General features: G+C 35.0%; 1 protein-coding gene and 1 long non-coding RNA gene across 4 annotated transcripts in view; one reads left to right on the plus strand and one right to left on the minus strand.

Moving 5' to 3' along the window:
* Positions 1 to 12,459, minus strand: part of LOC134675968 (uncharacterized) — a 512,277-nt gene that overhangs the window by 394,599 nt on the left and 105,219 nt on the right. The gene's annotated exons all lie outside the window — the stretch shown is intronic.
* Positions 1 to 12,459, plus strand: part of LOC134675844 (nephrin) — a 311,394-nt gene that overhangs the window by 152,982 nt on the left and 145,953 nt on the right. The window lies entirely within an intron of this gene.

Raw genomic sequence — 12,459 nt, forward strand, 5'->3', positions numbered from 1 at the left:
GTGCCAGCCGTCATGCACCTGCAGCCGATCCGACTCCGCGCGTGTTGACTTGTCTTTCCCACGGATCTAGTCGGTGAGGCCGAGAGAAAGCCACGTACAGGTCTTGGGCAACCCTGTGTCTCTTCGTTTGTGTCCCAGGCGATGCAGTCTCTGTTGCATCACTTCAAGTTAAACCTGGGGTTATCATGGTTACCAGTAGAATTTGACACTGTTGACGGTTGAACCGCTTAACTCCGGGTTAGTGGGATGGTGCGAGGCAAACTTGGGCATCCTCTAACGAGTAACTTGTCACCGTGAGGTACGATATATTTTAATAAAGGCCTGTGCACACCGGCTGCGTGTGAATGACGTGCACGTGCGCGTGCAGCGTTGTAGTATACAGATCCTTATGAGAGACGGCACACCGCTTGCGTGACGTGTGCGTGTGCGGCTACAACATTTTAGCGCATGCGCACGTGCACGTCACGCACACGCAAAGCCGATGGGCACAGGCCTTAAACCGAGCCATGATGGGGAATTATACAGACACAATTAATATAATCGCAATGTTTTGTATTATATGTAGTACGATGTATATGTAGGTATTGTATGTGTATTTTAGTCCATTGGTATTTTTTAATCTTATCGCCATTTAAAAAAAACAAATATCGGAAAAGCGGCTTAAATGAATCGCTTGTCGAATTACTCGTTATAGTTCTTACTAAATTGAAATGGAAATAAAACTAGTTATTAATCCCAGTCCCAGTTATTGGAAAAAAACGGTCATTTAATATCTCAATTTGAATTTTTCGAACGTTTTAACGGCGTGCATCATGGAAACGATTTTTTTTTTAATCTCGATTATTAAATTGCCAATTTTGGAGAAAACTTGTGATATTATTGTTATCTGACGTTGACATGAAATTATATATATTTTGTTCATCTCAATATTGTAAAATATACATGTTTAAGTGGTGCCGATATTAAATGGGTTAAACATAAAGCACCTTTTAAAGTAGAATAAACAAAAAACTAAGATACCTATTAACTACAAAAACACTAAAAACGGTACCCTTATTTTTGGCAATATCATAAAAATATCAACCCAGTTTTACATGAAGTTTAATTCAGTCTAAAAAAAACTTTTACGATTTGGTACTATTTAGTAAAAGTACAAGAAAAATCAAAACTACAAAAAAACTACAGCATAAAAATCAAGACCTATGTAATCCATAACCTTTTCAAAAACTAGGTACCTACCTACACACAGCGCTACCGCGAAACGAAATTAAAAAAAAAAACAAAATCAATGCCAATAGCGTTCGTATCGTGATCCAATATGGCCGTGTCACTGTCACTCAATGTTATTGGCGTCACACCGCGAACTAAACAGACGCTGGATGTGACACGTCGTCGGGTCTATTTTGTGTGGAAACCCTGCGTAGGATTTTATGTGTGCCAACGGGATTCGATAGTTCGGATTAAAACTCGGTTTGTAAAGTGTATTCATCCTGTACTTGTCCTATCATGTAAACAAACATTTCTCGAAGACATTATCACACTTTTCTCTGGAATTACACAGTAATCATTACTTAAAATGTTGTTGTATACTTAAAAAAACTCGCAAAGTATTGAAATCAACCAAATCACCACTGAAAAATATAATTTCTAATAAGATTTTCATCAATAATTGCAGTACGAACGGATTAACCTCAAAAACATCTGACATTATGATGTCTAGATTGTCATCGTATTGTTGGAATGACACTTTGATGTCACGTTTGTTTACATGATAAGACACGTATTATGAATACACTTTATTTATGGACATTGAGCGTTCCAGACACCTGCCGTGCATTTTTTTCGTAAATATTCTTGACGTAATGACGAATAGCGCTTAGCTTCCGAAATATTTCTTATTTTCAAAACTGACTAGTGAAAATAGGCAATCTCATGTTAATCACATGGGAAAAGTCATACACCGCTCGCATTCAGTTTTCAATTGTTAATACGTGTTACTTTAACACGACTTAAGGACGCTGTTCGTAAAAACACATAGATACTGAAAGAAAATGATTTGTTTTATCTGAAAAATACGCTTCTTATTTTTTTTTCTACTTAAGTATATCCTTTGGGTGACTGACGCCTACCCTTAGATTTTTTTTGTTTTAAATACACGTGCCAAAGCTTTTTTACGGTTCCGTACCCAAAGGGTAAAAACGGGACCCTATAACTAAGACTCCTCTCTCCGTCTGTCTGTCCGTCCGTCTGTCTGTCACCAGGCTGTATCTCATGAACCGCGACCGCTAGACAGTTGAAATTTTCACAAATGATGTATTTCTGTTGCCGCTATAACAACAAATACCAAAAACATAATAAAATATTTTTTTGTCGGGCATACAACAAACGTGATTTTTTTGCCGTTTTTTGCTTAATGGTACGGAACCTTTCGTGCGCGAGTCCGACTCGCACTTTGCCAGTTTTTATTTTACTAATTGAGTAATCCAAAAATAAATGAATGATTCTACGCAATTTCGGCTTTGCTTAATCTTTATTCCAATTAAGTATCAGCTCTAAATCTATTTTGGACTTTGTTTTTTTTTTTGTTTTTAATAGGTACTTAAACGTACCTAATGTTTAAGTCCATGTTCAGACATTTTTGAGTAACTTGACCGCTCCGATACTTACATGTATATAATTTCGAAAATGACTGTTTTTTTTATTTATTTCTTCGTTATTAGTCAAACGAATTCGAAGATATTTACCTTAAATTAACCATATACATAATTGCCACTTAAAATAATAATTATAAGTTATACACTTCATAAACTTGAGTTTACTTATACAATTGAAGGCCTCCGAAGTTAGGAATATAAATTGAAATAACTTTGTTATGGAATTATCCGGCAAATAAAACTTTAATAAGGTTAAGCTTTGAATTCTATAGACAAATTATGTACTTAATCATGGATTAAGTTAATGGAAAACAAGTAATTAATAAGCAGGATGTTGATTTTACCTTCTCTTGTTAATTAATATTTGAGACGGTTAAATTAACTAAAATAAGTTGCAAACAACTTATGGGATGCTGACATCGTAGTGTAGGGATGAAGCGACAAGGACGAGAGCGTTGTTGGCGACTTTTTACACCCTGTAGCATTCACTGCAGAATAAACACAGAATAGTCATACTATAATTACAAAAAAATATATACCTATGGTACGGTCTATAGTCTACAATGTCTAAGAGGTCTAAGTTATTTTCGAAATCGTGCCTCTTGCGTTTCTCGCTACCCTCAAGATTCTAAATTATAAAATCTTCCGCTTGAAACCCTAAATCATTACTCGCATCAAACACCAACTTTGCTACAGCAGTGAACAACATTTTATCATAAAACACGCATCTAGTTTAATCATTTAAATAGCTCTCCATTTCGCGCTGCGTTAAATCGTTACGCTTTTAAAAATATTTTTTTAAATGTCAATCACGCAAAATTAAAAAAAAGATGGCTGCCATATCCAGCGAGCGCGTTTCCACAGTATCTAGTGAGGCGACTAAGTGATATCGACAGGCAATATATTATGCCTCCCAAATCTGTAATGCTGGGGGTAATGGAATTTCAAAACTATCGGTATGACGCCACTGCTTTCTACCTGATACGGGATTGGTTAAAGATTCAGCGAAAAATTAAAAAAAAAACCTGCGACGGGATAGGTTAAGGATTCAGTGAAAAAAAAAATGTCAGTTTGACACTCACTTTACGTTTGTTTTAACGATATTACGATACAAGGAACAAATGAAATTATAAAATTGAGTTAAGATATAATGTCGGGGAAAAAAATGTGTTTTTAAGTACATAGTCACAGTCACAGTCTGCTACTTATATTATTATAAATTAAAAACTGATATAGATGTCAATCTGAAGAAAAGTGACCTTGCCCACCAATATGAAAAAAACGTTACATACAAATAAGCATATAAACTATGATAGACAGCAGAGAAGTCAGACAGAAGAGAAGATGAGTGCACTCATCGCTAAAACAACCTTTTTTGTAATAATTATTATCCCTCTAAGTATATCCAGACTGATGAACTAAGTTTCTTCTTAGCTCTAACTCAAAACTTTATTTAAAACCATTTTTAACTTTATTAGCACCACAAACTGTCCGATCTTAAAAGCAGACGTGTTCAGACTAGCTATCGCGGTAACTATAAGTTTTTTCACCTCAATTCAATGAGAACTTTCCAACACCGAATCCACGTATTAAACTTAAGGCAGCATTATAAGGTGCGAGTTACTTGACCATGAATAGCCACTTGACTGGCAAGTACTTGTTAGGCACGCTAAACATTTCACGTTGATTTTATAGATTCTTGTATTACTTGACTTGTGCATCGTGAAATTAGAAAAACGGTACTGTAAACAGTTTGTCGGATACTTGCATCGTGACCATGGTACTTTACTTTTTGAAATATTAAAAAACCGGGCAAGTGCGAGTCGGACTCGCGCACGAAGGGTTCAGCACCACAATGCAAAAAAAAAACAAAAAAAAGCAAAAAAAACGGTCACCCATCCAAGTACTGACCCCGCCCGACGTTGCTTAACTTTGGTCAAAAATCACGTTTCTTGTATGGGAGCCCCATTTAAATCTTTATTTTATTCTGTTTTTAGTATTTGTTGTTATAGCGGCAACAGAAATACATAATCTGTGAAAATTTCAACTGTCTAGCTATCACGGTTCGTGAGATACAGCCTGGTGACAGACGGACGGACGGACAGCGAAGTCTTAGTAATAGGGTCCCGTTTTACCCTTTGGGTACGGAACCCTAAAAAAGAGACAATTTACAATATTGCGTTTCAAATTTGAACATGCAAGTATTATTCTGACAATCCACATATTATTCTAAACACAACTAAATACACATCGCGCGTTCAATATGTTTTCACTAAATCCACTAACGACTCATTTTGGCACATCTATACACCATAAAAACTTTTTATAATCATACACTTGTTTTTATTTCATGACCAATCAAATTGTCACTTGGCACAGTTCTAATAGACACAGAGTAAACTCGCCCAATAGCTTTTAATGGCGCAGTGTGCCAGTTCGTTAAAATTAAGACCCAACTAAGACCAACCTGTGGCTCAGGTGATTGCGGCCCGCAATCGAATTGAAAACTTAGAAATAAAAGCTGGTAACTTTCGTTTTTCAAGATTAGTCTTGGCGAAACAGATAATTGGTGCTACAGAGACTGGAGGTTGAAATAAAAATAAAATAATAGATCTTTGTTTAGGTTTTCCTTCACTTTCTTTTATATAATGTCTCCCTTTTACATTCAACACCTGGAAAATTCGGCTGCCCTAAGCAGAAAACAAGTAACTCAGTTTTGACAAATTTTTGAGGAGAGCAAAAAAACGTAATTTGTCTGTTTTGTTAGGTATTTGGTCTAAAATATAACATTTTTTTATACCATTTTGTTAAGAGCGATAAAATTAAGCTTATACAGACTTTATTTTTTTATATTCTTGTATATAAAACTTTGTACAGGCATAAAATGTTTTCTGTGTAGTTTACTGCCCGAAAATCTCAGAACCATTCTACACAAATTCAAGTATCTCGTGTTTAGCTTTGAAATAGCAAGCACTTTAGCTTCTTAAATACTAAACATATTTGGCTATCCGCTCAGTAACTTTTCAAATTTTCATGAAATTATGAACAAAATGGTATCAAATGAAAGCTAATGACATAAGCTACCGATAACTCATTGTCGTTTCTTTCTGATTTGTCGACTTCAAAATTTCTGTTACATAATAAAACGCTTGAAATAATTATATATTTTTTTTATATATATTTAAAACTCATTTTCTCTTGGAAAATATACTTTTTTTATTAGTAATTGATGTTGCCATCCTCAGACCTTTTGACACATGGTTATTGGTAGTTATTTCAACGATTTTATTTATTGTCAGCGATTATTTTGTGATACAATATCCCATTCCTTCAACAAACCCTCTGTCTTCGTGGATGGGTGGTTTCAAACTTCTAAATTAACGTAAAAAAAGATACGGTCGTTTATGTCAAAATACGTAAGTATTCGACAGTCTCAAGGGAATCAAAATTTAAAACTGGTAGGTAGTAGGTAGCTAAGGAAGTCCCGCTGACCTAGAACTATGAAATGTAGCAAGTAATATTGTTTTACACTATAAGTAGAGGGAATAATCTGAAAACTATAAAGTAAACCTACAAAAAAAGAAATAATTTAAATTTGTAAGGTGGGCGAGTTCGACTTGCACTTGCATTTTTATAGTCCTATTTGACAGATGTCTTTGATAGGATTGAGGCTGGTGCATGGCATGGTGAGAGCTGGTGAGTCCATAAATATCTATATTTGGGGACAATATTTCACCCGTTGACCTAGCCCCAAATTAAGCAAAGTTTGTACTATATGTACTAGGCGACGATGCCGACGATATACATACTTGCATAGATAAATACTTAGGTACATAATTACTTTATTTACTATTTCACTTTACTTATGTAACAAAGTAAAAATCTAATTAAATCCTTCAAGCCAGTTTTCCCTATTTCTTATAAAGTAATATCGATTCTTGGCTATGTTACCTATTAATATGGTAAGTAATTGGTGGTTCTCTTTAGTGGCTTGGGTTAAACCAAAAACTGCAGAGATTTTGACAGCACACGCAGTGCAGGTGTTATTTTAAACGTAAAACTTCTATGAAATTATGATATAAATAACACTGGCACTGAGTGTGCTCTCAACATCTCTGCAGACTTTTCTTGGTCTAACTCTACTAATAGACTCCTCGAGATTGATCTTAGATGATTCACTTTACCACATAATATATTTCTTTATAAAAATTCAATTTCTGTATTAAATATTTCCCTTTTGGTCAATTGAATCCAGTCAGTTATTGTTTGTTTTTATATTTTTTTCCAAAACCTTTGGCATGGATACGGCATGATTATGAGTTCCTCTTTCTTTGGCGTAGGCGTCTATCTTATGCATTCTAGTATTTTGTTTTCATTACTGTAGACAATACAGATAATTTTAACTGTTATAACAACACTTTTTCTTTATACTTAAATCTCACAGACTCTTCAAGTGTTAGCCTTTGACACGAATATTGCTAAGCAAATTTGTTCTCTATGTACGCGTAAGTATATGTTTAAACAAGGTACCTTCTGTATAACTATGTAGGTAACTAATTTAGAATAGAATAGAATAGAATAGAATAGTTTTTTATTCGTAAACACACAGACAACAGACATACATAGAAAAAACATAGTGAAAAATAAAGTGTCACGAAATGGTCCCATCTCAGCATGCTGCTGGCGACTTCCAGCGCTGATCTTCCGATTAGACCATCAAGTGAGAAATAATCACGGAAGGTAACAGACAAAAAAATAAGTAAAGAAACATAAAATAAACCGAAAAATAGATTACACACATTTTACACAGCTAATACAAAAAAGAGAGAGATGAATTAAGTACACAGATTAACCGATCGAACTTGTGCAATCCGGTCGGGTCACATCGTGGCGCGGCATTAAGCGCGCATAACTAGCGCCAGCGCACAATTTCTAACCTAAATTGTTGATTGTGTTGGGAGATACTTGTTTTACCATTGTAATAAACTGATTCGCAGTTACGAACATCTACGCTAAACTCAAGTATCTCGGTCATCTATATGAATTACAAGTATCTCTGTTTAGTTACTTGAATTTAGCGTAGAAATGGGACATATACTTGAATTCAGCGTAGAATACAGGGTCAAAAAAAGATACTTGGATTTTAAAAACATGAATATTTTAAAAACTACGCATTATTTTACAATTATTTTTTTGGTGAAAGATGCGCCTTAAATTGTAGATACCGAAAATCAAAAAAACCCGTTTTTGAAAATTTCCGAGATACTTGTTTTCTGCTTAGGGCAGCCGAAATGAGATTGAATAATCAGACAGGCTCTAATAACCTCTAGCCGCCCAGAGACCTACAAAAAGGTCTCCTGTTCCATTCTAATTTGAACTATGTGTTGACAAAATAAAATTTCATTTTGCTTGGCAAGGTTTGATGTATGTGCGTAGGGGCTAAATTCTTAGTTTTACTAGATTTAAGTATCAAGATTAATACAAAAAAAAAGATAAGTTGGACAATAAGTTAAAGCTCATCCATCAAATGGGACTTAGTTTTGCCGTCAGTTGTTAATTTCCATAACCACGTGTCCTAAAATACTGTACTTTTGTCAGATTATTTTGTCACAATATACATATTAATTATTTCCTAGCTAGTCATGAATAGGACGCACCATTAAAACGAACAACTAATTAAATTTCTTCTTCTTCTACCTAGCGTTATCCCGGCCTTTGCCAGGGTCCGCTTTCCTACTTGCTTTCCTCCACTTTGCGCGATCCTGGGCGTCGTCTCGTGTGAGCCCGTTCACGCTCATATCTGCTTTCACGACATCGAGCCATCGCTTTTTTGGTCTGCCGCGGGGTCGAGGGCCGTCAAGGGCTAGGTTAAGGCATATGTTTCCTACGTAGTCAGCTGGCCTGCGACAAACGTGGCCGAACCACCGAAGGCGACATTCAACAACAACAAATTAAACAACTAATTAAATTTACTGACGCAAAAAAAATCTACATCCTCTCAAGCCACTTAAAACATCGATACACTCATCGACACTCGCGCGTCACTAACGAGCATCAAACACACCAATTGTACGCTAATTGAAATCGAAAACTTGCGTAATTAGTAGTCAGGGCTGACACCGACGCATAGGCCATTCGACTTGCCAATTACGGCGTACGTAATTATCGTATATGTACTTACTGTGTAAGTACTTGTATGTAATTGGGGTTTGTGAAAAGTTTGGCTTAAAGCAGAGTAAATTTATATATAGCTTTATTAACAAGGCCGGCAAAGGCATAATGATGGCTATCTGCACTGCCTAAAAACTAAAAAAAATCGGTGTTTCTGATTGAAAGTGCGGCGTCCCCTTGCTTGTCTACAAAACTACTGTATCCCACGGGTAGACAAAGGCCCTCCTAGACTTTTCAAGACGTTTCTTCGAACAAATCCGGTAACAAATCCAGCACAAATTCATAAAATTTAACGGGAAAAGTTTGGTTTCCTGATGTTCTTTAGTTTTATTTCACACCTGGACTTATTACTTTATAAACAAGGCCGTTACGGCTACGGATATGACAGTTGCTTTCTGTAATGCTAATTATGACAGTTAAAAAATTGGCCATTTTGATTTAAAGTTCGGCCCCGTGTTTCTCTGCGGAACCAATTTAATATGCAATAGGGTATTATACTGTATTTAAAATAAATTATTTTACACCATGTATGAAATAAAGCACCAAATAATTATTAGAAAAACACAGATAGGAGTTATTTTTAAACACAAGTTCTATTTAATAAATTGGATAGTAAGTATAAAAAGTAGGTGAGTCGACCGTGACGTCACGATGTAATGTTTTATATTAGCAAATCGTTTTGACAGTTCTAAAAAAGTAACTGATTTAACGAGTAGGAAAATACCCTATTCCAAATGTCTAAAAACTACAAATATGACCACCCTAATTCACCGCACAGCGTACCTACAGATGTAGTGCATAATTGTTTTCCATCGTATTGTCTCGGAAACGTTCGTATTTGTCATGCTAGTTCAGTCAATGTCAGTACTTTTTGTACCGACACTGACTGAAATAGCAAGATACGTTTGTAGGTTTCCGTGAAAATACGGTGGAAAATAATTATGCACTGCATCTGCAACGTGTCTAACTTTACCTATAAAGTTCCTTGCATTTTTACAATTCGATCTTCGGAATATTATGATAAATGTGACACTTTAATCATGTCGCTGATATTTTGATCTGTTATACGTTGTCTCTTTAAATATATTAAATCGATATGTTTTAGAGTCCTTAGAAATATACAGGAAGGTCAGGCAGGAAGTCATGTATAACATCAATGTTGTTCAGAAATAACAAATAATGTTTTCAAAAAATATATTTCCACAGAAATGGAAACGTAGCATGACTTCAGGGAAAAATTATTTGTTATTACGAAGCTGGAATCATTTTCTACCTCTTACTCTTTGGAGGGTTTTTAACAAAACTCTAGTGCCTGGGTTCCGTAAAAATCAGCAAAAACGGTAGATGTTTTGAATAATTTTACGGTTTAGACTCACTTGTTTTATACTTGGTAGATGTTTTTTTGTTCTATACGCTAGAAAAAAAGAACAACTTTAAAAAAATACATACCTATATGGAAGACGATTTAACGTTTTTCTTTAGCATTTTATACGTTTTTTCTCAAAGAAAAGTTATGTGAAATTCTATAGCTCATGCATTTTGAGTAAAGATTACTATTAAATGTGTGTAGTGACATTCATAAATAATTGCTTAGTTCACACCTTTTTAAACTGCATAAAGGATGACTTAACACTGGACTAGTCCAGGGCCGGGCCGGAGCTTCCGAAGCTGCGTTTTCTATGGAAAGCACCACGTGATCACCGATCAGCCGTCATAGAAAATGACATATCGGACGCCTCGGCCCGGGCCCGGCCCAGTCTAGCGTGTCGCATATACCTATTTGCCATATCCTTTAATACCTTTAAGCTCTCTATGTTGTGTTGAAGAACCATACGAGTATGTATTACGACCGCCATTGTGGCATTTTGGACACACTGTTGGGACTTGACATTTTATTTCGAAAAATGATATAATCTAATAAAACGTCATCTCGACTTACACGGGAAATGAGGTCAAATCAACTTCCTTATGTCATTATTAAATAGATATCGACGCTATTATAACATTTATAACCCAATAATAGCACTTCACAGATAAGATATTTTTTGTAACAAAACAGTTTAATATCTTTTATTTTGTTTATGCTAATTTGTGGTTTTTAAACGTGTCATATAGCGTTTAATATTTGGCAGACATAGCTTTGCACAAAAATGCGCGTTTTCCCAGAGTTAAGACCTAGCTAGATCGATTTTTCGCCCCCGAAAACCCCCCATATAGCCAATTACATAGAAATCGTTAGAGTTTATACATATATACAAAGAGATGACTTGACACATTTGTATACGTGGCCTTGTCATGCGATACACCAATAAGCAAAGTCCTATGACCCCCTCGTTTATTTAACATTTCTGCCTACCCTCCAAACTCAGTCGTTAGCCGTTGTAGGTAGCGAATCATTTTCTACCTCTTGCGTGCTGAAGGGCCCTTGAGTTTAGGGTCCGGGGAGGCTGGGGCCTGACCTTTTTGAATTTTACGGTATGATACTCTGTGGTTCTTAGGCAAACATTGTTTATTTACCTACTGTTTATTTTAATTAATCATTTTTTTTGTAGAAATGTCGATTTTTCAATGTCTCTTTCATAGCAAAAAAAGGACAAAAACAAATTGTTGTTTTGACATAAATAAGTTTAAAAAGTGTTACATGTTAATACTGACCCACACTAGGCACAGCTTGTCTCGTAGTGGAAATAATAAGATTGACATAATTTATGTGCATGTAAGTAGGTAATTATATAATATAATTAATTTAAGTAGTAGTAGATTAGACTAGGTACGTAACATGCTAACAAAATGAAAAACTAAAATGAAGTAAAAGCTTCTCACTATTTAAATATTTTTCGAGCAAAAAATAAAACGGACAAAGAATATCTTGAAATTCTATCTTTATAACAAATGTCTTCAAATAAATGTGAAATAAGCCTGACAAAGATTCTAAAAATGCTATCAGTTAAAATGAACTACTAGACCGTAGGTTATTATACAAATCGAACTCTGAAAAATCTTTGTCTGCAATAGCCAAATGGAAATTTCACATGAATCAAGAAATTAAAGCCCCTATTACAATGGAGTAGAAGCGGGGACATGTAACTTATAAAGTATGTTGTCATCAGATATATCGGAGCGGCCAAGGTGCCCACAAATATCTGAACACGCCCGTATTACAATGGCGCCAGAGTTCGTGTTCAGATATTTTGAGCATCTCGGCCGCTCCGATGTATCTGATGGCGGCTGTTCGAAAAGTTTAAAGTTTGAAATATGACGGCCAATTTTCAATCCGAATGATAGAGTTTGACTGTTTGCCAAAATCTATTTTGAAAGTTTTTGAAGAAACGATGAATTTCTTTAGTGTAAATGACATTTAAGTTTTGATGGATACTTTTACTCTTGTGTGATCTAATTTGTCATAATTATGTTTTTTTTTAAATTAAAGCTAGAAAAATTTACACATTAGTTAGTAAAAATAATAAGTCACTAAGTGTATACCTATAATTCTACTAAAACTGTTTTTGTTTTTAATAACTGTACTTATCTAAAAATAAATGAAACGAATATTTAAAAGGAAACACTTAAAAATACTTAAACCTTTAATTTAGTATATTTTAGGAGCGACAGACAAATGTTAAGTTATAGTTTT

The sequence above is a fragment of the Cydia fagiglandana genome, chromosome 23 (assembly GCF_963556715.1).
Source record: "Cydia fagiglandana chromosome 23, ilCydFagi1.1, whole genome shotgun sequence".
Classification (NCBI taxonomy): Eukaryota; Metazoa; Arthropoda; class Insecta; order Lepidoptera; family Tortricidae; genus Cydia; species Cydia fagiglandana.